This window comes from Bos indicus x Bos taurus, chromosome 10, assembly GCF_003369695.1.
Source record: "Bos indicus x Bos taurus breed Angus x Brahman F1 hybrid chromosome 10, Bos_hybrid_MaternalHap_v2.0, whole genome shotgun sequence".
NCBI lineage: Eukaryota > Metazoa > Chordata > Mammalia > Artiodactyla > Bovidae > Bos > Bos indicus x Bos taurus.
The window spans coordinates 32,522,392-32,536,796 of record NC_040085.1 but is presented as its reverse complement, the minus strand read 5'-3'; positions in this window follow the sequence as shown (position 1 = coordinate 32,536,796).

The window sequence follows — 14,405 nt, the reverse complement described above, 5'->3', positions numbered from 1 at the left end:
CACTGACTTTTACCATCAGGATTTCTAAACTAACCATTTGCTTCAAAACACAGACTAGACAGATTGTCAAGCTTTCACTGTCCCTCTATAAAATTCTGGCCAACGATCTCGCTGACCTAGCTGTCCCAGATGACCTCTCAACAAGGACCTTCTTCACTTACAACTCTGCAAGCAAGCTAAAATAATGATAGAAAATGAGGAAAAGTCAAGATTGAAACTTTAAATATATTAGCTCATAAAAATATAAGCCAAAACTAACTCAAAATTAGTATCTTAAGGATGAAATTTTTAAAATTAGAAATATAAAACAAGTCTTTACTTACAGAGAAAATCAATCACATTGTTTCTTATACTATTCATATATTTAAAAAGGGACGCAATGATTTAAGTTAATTATGTGGAGACATGTAGAAAACAATGCCTTTAAAGAAAAATTACCTGGTCTTAGTAACAGACCCTGGAAACAGCTGCCTTAAATAATACCATCTGGGGATCCTGATGCATAGTCACATGAAGCTCTTTGCTTCCTCTCAAACTCATAACACTTGGCTTCAGATTTCCTCTTTCAGTCTTTCCACCATCAGTTCAGTCGCTCAGTTGTGTCTGACTCTTTGTGACCCCATGGACTGCAGCACACCAGGCTTCCCTGTCCATCACCAACTCCTGGAGCTTTCTTAAACTCACGTCCATTGAGTTGGTGATGCCATCCAAACACCATAGATGGTGATGCCATCTTTCCACCATAGATAGCATATTTAAGCAACATGTTGATGTTGTATTGACTACCTACAGCTTCCAAGCATGTGCAAAGTGCTGGAAATACAAAAAGAATAAAATGTGAGCCCTCCCTGAAGATAAATAAAAACATTTCCGTGTGTAAGGAAATCAGAATCAGACGTGCAAAGTTCGTTGACAGAGGAATGTATGTTCTGTTCTCTGCAACAGAAATGACATCTATCTGAGCCAGTACAGTGTCAGGAAAGACATGTAACTTATATATTGACAATTAAACCAAAATAAGAAAGGTATTCCTGGTAGAAGAGGCACGAAACAAAAACAAAGACTAGCAGGAGAAAGTGGTACTCAGAGAGCCACCTGTGTGACTGGACTACAGGCCTAATCATGGAAATTTTATGAACTGCTCTTCTTCTGAGATCTTAGGGGGAACTTAAGGCATCCTGAAGGCCACTGCTCAACAGAACAAGCAGGGGAAGGAGAGCCAGGTTACCTCTGGTTTTAGTCTTCTCTGATAACACACCAATGTGCACTGTCCATAGGCTTAACTGACTTTTTCAGTTGAACTCCAGAGTGGTCTTAGCACAAAAAGGTTCAATGAAGAGAGCTGAGAACATGTAGCTCCAGAGGGCACCAGGCATTGGGTCATAGCAACAGGAAATGGAGCCTCAGTGCCAAACTTGGATGGAGTGAGGCAGCAAGGCCTGGAAAGTCAGATGGCAGCACAGCAGGACCCCTGCCAACCAGGGCAAGCAAGACAACATGAAAGGCTTCAGTCCCTGTGATGCAGTATAGCTGGTCTCTGGGAACACATGAGCAGTCAAGCAGCAAAATGAAAATAAATAATGAATTATAACACAAAGACAGAAAAGACGGTTGCATTTTGGGTAATTTTACCTCCATTCTCTTTTCCTCCCTCTGCCTCTTACTGAAAAGAGAGAGAGAAAAGGATAGAAAGACAGAATCAGATTATACAACCCATTTGGAATTAGTGAATAATAATACATACACCACTCAAACAAGCAGAAGATTAAACATTTTTATGTCTGGGAAATTCTCAGCTAAATGAGGGTCTGAGGGCTCAACAAATGAAGCCAGATATGTCCACTGCTTCTGTCTTTTAGTACCACATGCACCCTTTGCTACATTTTCCTCTTTTCTTCTCTTCCCCTGCTTGCAGCCCAAACCAACCTTTCCTTTTCCTCTCCTCAATACAAAAAAATGAAAGACATAGGCAGAATTCAGAGAAAGAATGATGCAGATTAAGATGGAAAGAAAATATGGAGATCTAAGAAGACAGTCTGAGTGGAAGGGAGCAAGGACAAATGGAAAGGTTGAGAGAGGAAGAAAAAGGAGGAGCGGTAAAAGAAAGAAGATGGCAAATAGTGCTTCATGGTTTGTTTTATTTTTAAATATTTTAAGATTTTAAGAAAAGAAAGATGAACTGAAGACGTCAGGATGCAATGATCAACAAACCTCATTTTGCCTAAATCTATGTTCAAAGAAGTCACAGTCCCTTGTGAGATCAACACCTATGTCCTTCAATCCTAAAGTAAGACCAAAAATGGAGATAGAGTTAAGTCTCCTTTATATATTAATCCTGAACAAAGACGTGCGTTCTTTGGTTCACTGAATTTGAATTTAAGTCTGTGAAGTTGGCAAGGCATGGTCTGAATTGTTTTTTATTTCTTAAAACATTCTAAGGAGCCCCTTAACTACAATTTCCACAGGAAAGGAAGTATTAGCAGCACAATCATCCAACTTCACTTTCACTGTTCACTTTCATGCATTGGAGAAGGAAATGGCAACCCACTCCAGTGTTCTTGCCTGGAGAATCCTAGGGATGGGGAAGCCTGGTGGGCTGCCGTCTATGGGGTCACACAGAGTCGGACACGACTGAAGTGACTTAGCAGTAGCAGTAGCACCCTTTAATTTGACCATTGTTAAGGTTCTGTCACCTCCCCAAGCTACAAGAGGTATCCCTTTCTTCCTCTTGGTTCATCACACTGTATTCCAGTATATACTTGAGCAAATACCAGGGAGTATGAGGTCTTTTTGCAGGGATCTTTCTTCCCAGCCCAGCCCCACGCACTTCTGGGTTTAAGACGCAACTTGATTTGATAACTAAAATTTATTTTGTGCTTACTTCATGTCAGGTATTCATTTCAATGCATTGAGTACATTATCTCACTTAACCCTCATCATTGTCCCTTGAGGAAGGTAGTTATATTTCTCCCTCTTCTATAAAGAAGGCTGTTGTGTTGTGTGCACTCAGTCATGTCCGATTCTTTGTGACTCCATAGACTGCAGCCCGCCAGGTTCCTCTGTCCATGGGATTTTCCAGGCAAGAATACTGGAGTGGGTTGCCATTTCCTTCTTGAAGCGCAAGGCTGCGCATGTGTACAAACACAAGTACACATTCAATTAGCACACATATACACATGCACATTCTCTTACTTGACTACCAACTAGGTCAAATGATTACAGGTCCCTTTAAGGACCTTCTTTACGACTCTATCCATGGACCTCCCTTCAATCTTCATGCCTTGCAGTCTTTCACTTGAGTTTTTGCCACAGACTCTTCTCTGCATAATTTCTAAATCCCCACAGTTTTCTGCCCTAAGGCTGGAGCAATAAACAATACACAAATTTCAGAATTGTGCTGCCATTATAACCTCCAGAGAGGAAGCAGGTATTTGACAAATGATTGCTGCTATTTCACATACAAAGTTCATGAATTTCACTTATAAAATCACCAACTTTTCCTTATAATATAAATTTTGCAATTTAAACCTGCAAACATTATTTTTCAGCCCTTTGTCATTTTTGGTTAAGAAACCACTGAAGATAAGCATCAGCAAAAAATGGGAGTAAACCAAGTAAAAGAAAGATCTGGCATGCAAGAAAGAGTGGATCCAACAAAAAATAACAAAGGGAAGCACCAGAGAACAACCAGTGTAGATTATGACAAAAGGACATAGGACTAGGAAGTGGAGGTCTGCAGGGAGAAAGGAAAAGAAATTGATAGATCCGATGCATGAGTAACTAAAAAATTATCAATGTAAAAGAAAAAATAATGATAGATAATACAGAGAACAGAGCAAAAAATGCAATTTCATGCATGTGGAAAGCACATTATATGCAAAAGGAAACAATTATGATAACCTTCATGTCTCTGTAGTGAAAAATATTAATATATGTGATCACTAAATATTTGATAAGTTGCTATTCAGAATTAAAATGTACTACAATTATAATAATATACACTGGATTTTGAAATCTTAATATGAAAAAATGTATAAATATCTCATTAATCATTTTATATTGATTACATGTAGAAATGATGTGTGTGTGTATGTGTGTGTGTGTGTGTGTTTGTGTGTGTTTAGTCACTCAGTCTTATTCAATTCTTTGCAACCCCATGGACTGTAGCCTGCCAGGCTCCTTTGTCCATGGGATTCTCCAGGCAAGAATACTGGAGTCGGTAGCCATTCCTTATCCAGGGGATCTTCCCAACCCAGGGATTGAATCTGGGTCTCCTGCAGTGCAGGCAGATTCTTTACCAACTGAGCCAAATATCTCATTAATTATTTTATATTGATTACATGTTGAAGTGATAATATTTCACATATATTAGTTTAAATAAGTTATCCTATTACAATTAATTTATCAGGTTTCTTTTCATTTTCTCAATGTGACTGCCAGAAATTTTTAAATTTTATATGTTACTCACGTTATATTTCTTTTTTTTTATAAGTAAATCTCAGCTTGTTTATTTTTTTAATTTTATTTTATTTTTAAACTTTACAATATTGTATTAGTTTTGCCCAACATCGAAATTAATCCGTCATAGGTATACCCGTGCTCCCCATTCTGAATCCTCCTCCCTCCTCCCTCCCCATACCCGCCCTCTGGGCCGTCCCAGTGCACCAGCCCCAAGCATCCAGCATCGTGCATCAAACCTGGACTGGCGACTCGTCTCATACATGATATTACACATGTTTCAACGCCTATTGGATGGTGCCAAAATGATAGGATACTGAAAGAGAAACTCCCCAGGTCAGTAGGTGCCTAATATGCTACTGAAGATCAGTGGAGAAATAACTCCAGAAAGAATGAAGGGATGGAGCCAAAGCAAAAACAATACCCAGCTGTGGATGTGACACTGGGAGGGATTAGGGGCAGGAGGAGAAGGGGACGACAGAGGATGAGATGGCTGAATGGCATCACTGACTCGATGGACGTGAGTCTCAGTGAACTCTGGGAGTTGGTGATGGACAGGGAGGCCTGGTGTGCTGCGATTCATGGGGTCGCAAAGAGTCAGACACGACTGAGTGACTAATCTGATCTGATCTGATGTTAGATGAGTGTCAGTGGCATGAATTTGTCTTTTTTTCCTGTCACAGGTGAGACATAACTTTGTGAAGACTACTCATAAGAAACCAGATTTCATCAGAGGTGGAAAATTAGAATAGCCGTTGTGTTCAAAGAGATCAACAGTCTGAACTGTTACCCAATTCTATTAATATAATCAAAACAGCTCTAACACTATTTCTGAGGGCAGCCACCACTGATTATGTCATGGTCAACCATCTTGAACATTTTGTGCCTCAGGAAGTCATGTCTCAGCATACTTTGATTAACCTGAGGGTAATTGTTAAATAGTTAAAGCTGGCTATGACCAAAGCCCAGTGAGACTGTCAACATGAGGATTCAGAAGATGTTTGGGTAAAAGACTATTCAAGGGTCACCACTGAATATTAAATTAAAATATTTAGCCTTCCCATATTTTTATCTGTCAAACTAACATCTGTAGACTAACTGGAATCTATACCAAAAAGTAGCAAACTTTTAAAATTCTGGTTAATATACACAATGGAGTATTACTCAGCCATTAAAAAGAATTCATTTGAATCAGTTCTAATGAGGTGGATGAAACTGGAGCCTATTATACAGAGTGAAGTAAGCCAGAAGGAAAAACACCAATACAGTATACTAATGCATATATATGGAATTTAGAAAGATGGTAACAATAACCCTGTGTACGAGACAGCAAAAGAGACACTGATGTATGGAACAGTCTTATGGACTCTGTGGGAGAGGGAGAGGGTGGGAAGATTTGGGAGAATGGCATTGAAACATGTAAAATATCATGTATGAAACGAGATGCCAGTCCAAGTTCGATGCAGGATACTGGATGCTTGGGGCTAGTGCACTGGGACGACCCAGAGGGATGGTATGGGGAGGGAGGAGGGAGGAGGGTTCAGGATGGGGAGCACATGTATACCTGTGATGGATTCATTTTGATATTTGGCAAAACTAATACAATTATGTAAAGTTTAAAAATAAAATAAAATTAATTAAAAAAAAAATAATAAGTCTTCACTGGCTTCTGTTTTTAAAATAGTAGATAACCCCCAGTCTCCCATGTGTAATTACTTCTATTTTCGTTTTTCCTTGGAAAGTTTTTATATTTCATTCTTGTGCAACAAACCAACTTAAATTCCAACTCATAATTTTTAGGATATAAGCAAATTCTCATGATCTTCAGTGTTTGGCAAAAGAGAAAAGGCCATATAAACAATGATTTCTTAGTTATTTTTTCAATCTTTAAGAAGGCCCATAAAATCTAATCAATAAATTTAATACAGCAGAAAGAATCTTTTCAGGTAAAGCAGGTAATATTTGACCTTTGGTGTGTCTCTCAATTACTGGCTGCTGCCAGTAATAATTATTATCACTTACTATCAATAATTATAATTATTAGTTATAATTAGCAATAATATTTTAGGTCCTTGAATTGAGGCCAACTTCCTCCACCTCAAAGCCTTTCCTTGAGGACTCTTCCTCCCACTCCGTCCAACCTTCATCCATAATTATTTCAGCTTTTTTTTTAATGTCGTTTATTCAGGAGAAAGTTTCCTTGGTGCCCTTGTTTTCTCTGGACCACTCAAAACAAGGCTGACTTCCTTATTATATGCTCTCATGAGTTTGTCGTAACTATGTGTTAAATAACTAGTTTAAAACTAGTTATTTAGTCAGCCTCTGCAAATGGATTAGAAATTCCATGAGCATAAATATCACTCCTATCTTGGTAAGCTCCCAGCTGTGTCTAGCGGCCAGCACAGTGCCTGGCTTACAGTCAGTGCTCTATACAGAGTCCATTATCACCTCTGTGCCTGCATATCTAAATAAGAAATTCCCACAGGAAGAATAAAAAATAGAAAATATTCTATTTGATTCCTACTCTGGTATACGAGACATTTTACCACATCACTATCATCATTTTAAAAAAGATTCCTAATTAAACTCAGTTAAAGGTAAACATATTACCACTGGTTAGGGCTGAGCAGTGCAGGAACTTTTATTTAATATTATTAGTTTGTAAATAAAATGCTTACATAATTGCATGTAATTACAAGTATAGCCATATTGGCTAACTTTGCATCAGAACTTGAGTTAAAAGTTTCAGCGACACATTTTACTCTTACAGCATTTTGATCATCTCCAAGTAAATAAACCCAGTACTCTGGTAGCCAGATCCAGCTTATTTCCCTCAGTTACCACCACTAATGGCAAACTAGCATGAAGTTCAAGGAATGAATCAAACAGTTAAGTGTTAAATAACTTTTCTAATTATTTTCAAACTCAAAAAATTTCAAGCTTTCAGAATATAATCAACCAAGAGGGAAGAAAATGTTGCATGAAAAGACAAAGCTAATTCAATCATAATGTACAATTGGAAAAGAAAACAAGTATTTCTCACCTTGGAAAAATGATGGTGATAACTAAAATCAATCTATTTCATTATTTAACGCATTCCATTATAAGTTCAGTGTGTGTTACATTGACTTCTAAATAGAATAATTGATCTCTCTTGAATTTGAAATATGCTCACTCATTAAGAAGAAAACAGATAATTAACTAGTTTATTGAGCCTGTCGAAAACTTGGCACATTAATATATTTTCCCTTAAAATTCCCTCACTTTCTGTGGTAAAAATACTCGGAAGTATAAAATTTTTCATTTAAAATGGCAGCCCATTTAACTTTATTCTTTAAAATATTCAAGCTGTGTTAATTATATATATATTTGTAGTTCCTTAATATCCAATTATTGGGTATCATCTGATTATCCTTCTCATGAGCCTCTTTTCTGGCCACTTTCACTCTATTTTCCACTCTTGAACTATGCGTTTCTTAAACATGCCATACTCCCTCTTACTCTGAGCCTTCGCCCTCTACTAGGAAGTTCTACTCTCTGCCTTGCTATTTCCTACTCCTTCTTCAGTTTGAGTTTGGCTCAAGTGTCACTTTGTTTTGGACGCCATTAGTGCTCTACAGCAAATGAAGCTCTTCATTATCCCAGGTTTTGTGCACTTGGGAGCTGCAAGCCTTCTCCTACAAAGTAGACAGGACAGGACATTTTTAAATAATTATTAATGGTTGTTAAGCATCTATCTCTAAAGAATCACTCATGTAAATTTCCTGATAAAGAATCATTAAGTAAAGATGCCATCTCTTTTTCTGAAGTCCCTTACTCACCCTTAACGTTATGGAGAGGAGGTGCAAGTAACAAAGCCTGTATCAGAACATTGAGAGTTTCTAGATGAAATGTTTAACATATATGTATAATACCCTACATAATGAAACCTAGCATTTCAAACTCTTTTGCTCTTTCAGTGCACAGCTAATGTAAGACCCTCAAGCAGGTCACCCCCCAAAATTCCCTCAGACCACTGCTGCCCTCACCAGCCCTCTGTCTCAACTCTTCTTACTCTCCACCTTACAGCAGACAAAAAGAATGTGCTACCAGTCACTTAATTACCTTCTCAGGAAGGGGATATTCCATCCTGCTTCACAGAGAATTTCCTTCTTTCTCTCCCAAACCTTATTATTTATATGCAAAGAGTATTATGCTGCTCACTTGAGACAGACAACACTCCAACAAATCCTGAGAACAGTCACAGATGATCAAGATCTCGTTACGGGACAAATAACAATACCTTCTCCCAAATGAAACAGGTCTATTTGCACAGTTACTTTGTCACTGGGTGGGAACCATGTAGTGAAAGCAATTCTGAACAGAAATTAGGCCTTATCTCTTCTGAATCTTGCCTCTATCTCTTGCCTTCTGAAAAGTATTAATAAAAGGGATGAGCTAAATGGTGATTTAGGCTTTTTCCAGGTTCACAGGTCTACTTTAATTCTTAAAACTAAATACAAACAACTTGGTTCCATAGTCCCTACAAATTTAGCAAGTTCTTAAGTAGGCTTGTTGTATCTGCACTGTTACATTTGCTTGTTTTGGGTGGCTTCATTTAACAGTGTAGCTTGTCAGGAGCACTTGCATATTTACATTGTAATGGTCCTTCAGAGCAATTATGATTATCAATAGAACTATCATGATTTCAATGCTGCGATAACATCTTATAGACTTAACTAGCTCTAAAGATAAAAGTTTTATGAGACGTACTCAAGCCATTGCACAAAGCAGCAATTTTTCCAAATAAAAACAGTTGAAGCTTTTAAAAACATTTTGGTTTTATAAGACTAAGGAACACTGACAGATACCAGACTCTGGTGTCAGTGTAGGAAGAGAATATCTACTTAAATGTGTTTACAGAGAAAACATAACACCTATATCATAGTCTACTTGGCTGCTCTACAACTTCAAAATCATTTAGCCTACTCATGCTTCTGTGGGCCAAAATTATGAAGATCTAAAGCAAAATATATATATGAAGTTATCATATTCAATGAAATTAATATTAAGTGACTAAAACAATAAATTGATGTTTTAGACTTGTGAATATATTTTCTGAGACTTTGGATATCCTAAAATTCGAGCTCAAATACTCTTTCATAAGTTTTATGTAACAGAAAAAAAGAGGTGTGTGTTCTATCTCTGTGATGTGATCTTTCTTATATCAAGTCAGAGAAGTGAGTGAGGGGAGGAAAAAGGGTCTGAAAAAGCAATGTTACTAAAGAAGAGATTATGGAGATATGGAATGGAGAAATACAGTTGAAAAGTTTTATGGCATTTGTAGCAAAGAAGCTCAGAGATTTAGGAAAGAGTCACTTGTCGAGAAATGGGGAGGAGTGGAAAATTTATCTGGGCTTTATTAATGCAATCTCATGTTGGCATGCTTCAAGAGACTAAGTGACTATTTTAAGTTGCTTTTCAAACGATTTACCCATTGACCTGGTTTTATTTTTGATGGCAAATATCTCAAGGGTAGGCCTTAAGTCTGCTTAGATTTATTAGTTTTATACTTATATTTTACAAAGTAATAAAAACTAGCTACTAAAAGTCTAAGAATTCCACAAAACAGTAAGTTTTTGGAGGGATGGTATTGTTCATCTCACATCACATGCCCCGTTCTTAGCCCGAGTAGATGTTCAATAAATATTTATAGACTACAAGATGGATGAATGAGTGGTTTCCAGATTAATACATACTAGAAAAGGCAATTATACAGATAATTTAAGCAAAACAAAACTCCAAAAAAATTTTTCTTTATTATTTCAAAGTTTAGATGAAATTTTCCCTAGGTATAAATTATTGCAGATAATTTCCTCAATTCTTTACTTTACTTGTTATGATTTAAGTCAATGTTTACATTAAATAATTTATGAGCAAAAGTTTTCTTAGATAACAGAATTCATTCTCAAACAATGCCTTTGTTTATCAGCTGGGTCTAAATTATTCCGCTTCTTCAATAGGTTACAAACAGAAAGAATAGGTTAAGCTAAATCAAGCAGTCGGTCTTTGAGAGAATATGAATCAAACAGCACAATTTTGTTTACATCTGATGGTGGCTTGCCCTTGAACCACAGTTCTGCCAAAGGCAGGGGATGTTTTGCATCTTTATCATAATTTCAGGAATGGCTTCATAACTTGTATTAAGCAGTCACTTGAAAGATATTCACCATGGCAACTATCTAACAAAGCGTAAGTTTGAAAGGTATTAAATAAAAACACATAATTTATCCTACCTTCCACCACTCCACCCACATAATCAATACACACTCAGCCAAAATGCAAAGTAAGCAAACTTTACCTGCGATATCCACCCTTGGTCAACCTTACCTTCACCTGTTCTCTTCTACCTGCCCAGAGATTTAGTGCCCTTATTATCTGATGACTTCTCCCCCTTAGATGGCAACTTGAGCGAAAAATATACCAGTATTGATACATTCATCGCAGCTAAGGCCAGTAGCTAAGAGTAGTTTAATACACTTGGAATTATCAGAGGTCATTTGTGCTTTAACCCAGAGTAGTTATTCACCATAAAGATGATATGTTGGTAGCTGAGGTGCATTTTGATACCTTTAGGTCACTTTATTCCTCATTTACTTATGTCCAAGATATTGTTATATATATATATATTATATATCCTATCTCTCTGCTACCAACACAATATGACAAGAAGTTATTAGTTCATTTAAAATACATAAAATATCTCAAGAGTAATCACACGTCTACTACAATGAGGGTAAGAACAATAAAAATAAGTGGTTTATTTTCTATTTTATGCTAAGTGATTGAAAGCTTACTAATCTCCAGTATGAATACAAATTTTACTACATCAGGATTGTTCTAACAAAAAACTGAAAATGATTTCTAATCCCACTGATTAATTATACATTAATATATGCCACAATATTTGGAAACAATCTCATCATTTTACTGTTTATTAATGACTTCCATAAGCTTTTATTTATATCATTAATTTTCTTGTTTATTTCAATTTTCACAGATAGTCAAAAAAAAAAAATCTTTGGGCTGGTTTCTGTCTGACTATTCCAAATTTGTTATGCTCAAAATAATCTTGTTAGCAATTAATGTACATTTTTTCCAAAGCAAAGATTATATCAAAAATACTTATACTTTGAAACTAAAATGAAATGTCCTTTTTCCTTTTAGGTTTTACTGAAACTGCCTAACTTTACTACCATCTTAACAAGAGTCTAAATATCAAATTTTTTATCACACTCAAACTGAACTACAGCTACCCCAACTGTCTACTCTAAAAAGAAGTCCAAATGATAATGCAATTTCTAAGGGAACTGCACAGAGTCCAGACAGGGAGGTTAGGCTTTAAATAACCCTGCTAAAGTTTCTTTTATTTTCTCCTTGGCTCCTTATAGTTGTCAGATGGAGGGGAGGAAAAATAGTTCTATGTTTGCTGGATAATTACCAAATTATATGAACTGCCTGATAATTACATGGCTTGACATGTCTTTTCATTTTTTTTATTTTGTAATATTACTTTTTATTGTTTTTTTGTTTTTGTTTTCCTGAAAAGGCAATACTTTGAACTGGTATTGGGAATTAGAGCTTTCTTGCCAGACAAGTAACAGAGATATCAGGTTGATTAGGTCTTGACATAGATGCCTATTTTTGAAACATTATTTCAGTAGACTTCTAAGAGAGTGGGTGATGACAGATAGTCAAATCAAATCTTCTAGTCAAATTCCCTTCACAGAGAAGGGATAGCAGAGTCCTCTATCTGCCAGCGCCGCCGCCCCCTGCGACTATCTTTCATTCAGGCCTATTGTCCTATCCTGTAGCCATGAAGTAAAATTTTATTCAACTTGCAAATAAATTTTCCACTTTGAAAAATAGAAAGTAAACGATACAGAGAAGGGTAGCATTTGGATCCTCTGGCCAGATCCAGGCTTATTATAATGTCTTAAGACTATAACTCATTGGGCCAACATCTGGACTAGGTGTACAAGGTGCCTATGCTGCTGCTGCTGCTGCTGCTAAGTCGCTTCAGTCGTGTCCGACTCTGTGCAACCCCATAGATGGCAGCCCACCAGGCTCCCCTGTCCCTGGGATTCTCCAGGCAAGAACACTGGGGTGGGTTGCCATTTCCCTCTCCAGTGCATAAGAGTGAAAAGTGAAAGTGAAGTCGTTCAGTCGTGTCTGACTCTTAGTGACCCCATGGACTGCAGCCTACCAGGCTCCTCCGTCCATGGGATTTTCCAGGCAAGAGTATTGGAGTGGGGTGCCATTGCCTTCTCCAGGTGCCTATAAGCACACCTAAAAATTCAATCTTAACATCTTTCCATCATTTGAACTGGACTTTGCTATGCTGTGCTTAGTTGCTCAGTCATGTCTGACTCTTTGCAACTCCATGGACTGTAGCCCGCCAGGCTCCTCTGTCCTTGGGGATTCTCCAGGCAAGAATACTGGAGTGGGTTACCATGCCCTCCTCCAGGGGATCTTCCCAACCCAGGGATCGAACCCAGGTATCCCGAATTGCAGACGGATTCTTAACATCTGAGTCACCAGGGAAGCCCTGAACAGGACTAGTAACATCGATCAACTATATATACGTCTGTGTGCTTAGTTGCTTAGTCGTGTCTGACCCTTTGCAACTTTTTCGACGACTGTAGCCCACGAGGCTCCTCTGGGTTATCATGCAAGAATACTGGAATGAGTTGCCATTCCCTTCTCCAGGGGTCTTCCTAACCTGGGGAATGAACCCATGTCTGAGCCATCAGGAAACACCCAAAATATATATAGAGTGAGCCCTAATGCTGTTTCTGAAGGCCCTGTGAATATTCAGTTCCATAGCAACATTCAGAATTAATAGAATCATGTTGATGTATTCAATAAAACTCAAATGCCAGATGAACTGCATAACTCCTCTTGCTAGTAACTTTTGCTACTCTAGTGAATATTCGTAACAGGAAGATAGATGAACCAGTAATGGCCCCCAAACTTAGGAAAAATAGGAGCAAAGAAATTTAACCTAAAGGAAGCAATCTCAAAAGCAAAACATTTATTTGAAGCAATACATTAAAGAAATTATTTTCACTGAAATAAGTTACTAGAAATTAGCTACAATTTCAAGATAAAGTCTTCATTTAAAAAAAAATGAAGTGATTAGAATATTACAGTGGAGATAATCTTCAGTTTCTAGATTCTATGATCATGGATTCCTCAGTGTCAGGTATCCCATATGAGAGGATTATGAGAGATTTAAAATAAAACAGTTTCTTTTTAATTTCTAAAATTATATATGTCCCAATAATAAAGCATTTTTTAACTCATCACAACTATCAGGTTCCCAAAATCAGTCACATCTCTATCAGTCTGATAGTCATTTCCATGATTAGCCTGATGCATGACTCAGTACAATAACCATATCACTCAACTTTTATTTCGTTTCCACTATAAAAATATAAAGACTCAATGTATACATATGCTATGTCTCGGAAGATGAGTAAAACATGACAAATCCACATTTAAAGACAGGATAGGATATGCTGTATGCTTCAGTGTGCATTTCTGAAGAAATAATGTCCTGGGCCAGTTTTTTATTTAAAATTAGCAAAGTACATGGTGATGAAAAGAAGGCATTTCTCCTTCTTATACCTTTCATTAAGTAATTCTTCAGCTGATGAGATAGATATATACATATATACATATATATATATATGCTGTTCTGTGCATCATTGCTCAGTCATGTCTGACTCTTTGCGACCCCATGGACTGTAGCCTGCCAGGCTCCTCTGTCCACGGGGATTCTCCAGGTAAGAATACTGGAGTGGGTTGCCATGCCCTCCTCCAGGCCATCTTACTGACCCAGGGATTGAACCCACATCTCTTAAGACTCCTGCATTGGCAGGCATAAAAGCCCCTTTATTTATATT